Source organism: Hyperolius riggenbachi, chromosome 4 (assembly GCF_040937935.1).
Source record: "Hyperolius riggenbachi isolate aHypRig1 chromosome 4, aHypRig1.pri, whole genome shotgun sequence".
In the NCBI taxonomy this organism is placed as follows: domain Eukaryota; kingdom Metazoa; phylum Chordata; class Amphibia; order Anura; family Hyperoliidae; genus Hyperolius; species Hyperolius riggenbachi.
The window spans coordinates 19,477,017-19,479,278 of NC_090649.1; the positions used below are offsets into that span (position 1 = coordinate 19,477,017).

The 2,262-nt window shown below is 48.4% G+C and overlaps 1 pseudogene; it reads left to right on the forward strand.

Annotated features, from left to right (window-relative positions):
• Positions 1–1,682: 1,682 nt before the first annotated feature.
• LOC137505731 (U2 spliceosomal RNA) lies at positions 1,683–1,903 on the forward strand (annotated as a pseudogene).
• Positions 1,904–2,262: the final 359 nt, after the last annotated feature.

Sequence of the window (2,262 nt, forward strand, 5' to 3'; positions counted from 1 at the left end):
ATTGCTACGCCCCTGGATATATGACAAAATGGAGCTAAATGTCGCTGGTGTAAAAGAATATGACCAAGGACGTGAGCACGCGAACAAGCGCCAGTCGGGCGCGAAACGGCTGTAGTGCCGTCCACTTACCCCTGGTCACCCGCACCCCGCACTCCCCGAACATCCTCAACAATGCAGGTTTGATCCATCCGTTTGTAACTGTACACGAATGTATTACTGCAATATTCTCTTTGGCAAGATGCTGCATTAAAGAAACTCAAAGGGACTGATGCCCGGCCTGCCTTTTTGTATGTAAAAGAATATGATAAGACTTTTTTTGAAAAAGTGGTCAAGAAGAAAAGAAGTTGTCACATATGTAAAAGGATGTACAAGCGCTCAGTGTGAGTCTTTATGGAAAAAGATGATGTGGAAGGGCCTATCAAACAGGCAAAAAGATGTTGTGTGGCTATCTTGGACTTCGGGTCTGCCAACAAGGGTTTTTTGTAGAAACCGAGGACTCTGTGGAACAGAAAGGTGCCCGCGAAGCAGATGTGAGGGGACAGAAGAGTGCACCATGTGTTTTGGGAGTGGTTTTTTTGCTAGAGGGGTGTGTGGTAAGCTGAGGGAGATGTTTAGGCTGGTGGTGGGTGGTGATGGGCTCACTCTTGAGAAGGTGATGGGAGGAATGGCACTGGGTGACAAGGAAAGGGACAGGAAGAGTTGGGTGATGTGTTTAGTGTTGAAGGAGGTGTTGTGGGATGCCAGGAATTTTTTGGTTTTCCAAAAAAAAGAATTTGAAGTGGAGGAGGTATGCAAATGGTTTTTGGCAAGATTATACATCACTTTTTTGTTTGATAAGAGAAGATGGGGAGAGGAAAAAGCACAAAAAGAGTGGAAGCAGGATAAATGGAGTACGACTTTTAAAAAAAAATTGATTAAAATAAATTTGGCACTGCCGCATGATGATTTTAAGTCATATTATAGTCTGATGGATGACATGTAAATGGATGTGAGGACTGGTTTTGATGTGATTTAAAAAAAAAAAAAATCTGTTCTTGAGGCTTTTGGGGGGACCTGGAGGGATGGCACTGTGGCAGGGTGTCCCTTCTTGTCGTAACTCCCCAGAGGCTGATTGAATGGATCTATACCATGGTCAAAGCTGAAAGGCTGAGGGCTTTGCTTAGGCATACTGCCCCTGGAAGTGGCGCTCCAGGTGCACCTGAAAAAACCTGGGATGTGGCAGATCCCAGGCGGAAGTAGGGTGCTTTGGTCTGTACTGCCCATATGCATCGCCAACTAACGCAGCTCCCCGGCCTTTTGGCTAGGGAGAGTGCGGAATTTTTATCACTCCGGCCGCAAGGTCGGGGCCAGCTTGCTGGCACGGGGACTTCGGTTCCCACCCGGCTCCCTCTCGGGGGAGCCACCCGGACCATGTGGACACGGTTGCCACATGTCCAGGCCCTTTGGGTAACCACTGGGCAACGTCGGGGTCCTCCAATCCTTCGGGTGTCTGAGGACTCCAGGATCCTCCAACCCCTCTAGTGTTGGAGGATGCCACCCCCTGAGCCGATGGCAAATGGGGGTGGGGGTTCCCTTCGGGGAACACCGGAAAGGGCCCTGCTGTATTGTGGGGCCTGTGGCTACTCATGCACGTTTTGTGGGGGTGCTTTAGGGCACTCACGCTTTTTCCGTGCACGGGGCTAATAGCCTTGCTTACCCGGGACTCTTGTTGCATGCAACAGGAGCCAAGAAAGCTAAAGAAAAACAAAAATCTGTTCTTATCAGTTTAATATCTGATACGTCCTCTATCTGGGGACCATATATTAAATGGATTTTTGGAACAGGGAGATGGAAGAAGAGCTTGCTCTGTCCACTCCGCGCATCGACCTGGTATTGCAGTACCTCCAGGACCGGTGCACTACTCTCTCTTACTGGTGTCAAAAAACAGATCAAAACTCAAATAATAATAATAATAATAATAAATAATCCAAACATTTGTATAGCGCTTTTCTCCTGTCGGCCTCAAAGCGCTCAAGAGCTGCAACCACTGGGACGGGCTCAAGAGGCCACCCTGCAGTGTTAGGGAGTCTTGCCTTGAACTCCTTACTGAATAGGTACTTGACCTAGCCAGGATTCGAACCCTGGTCTCCCATGTCAAAGGCAGAGCCCTTAACCAGTACACTTTCCAGCCAACTTCATTACCCAGCGCTGACTAACAAAGTGGAGTGAAGTCAAGTGGAGAAATCAAGTGTCCCTCTGCAATGTGAATTTCCCAGTAGCAAG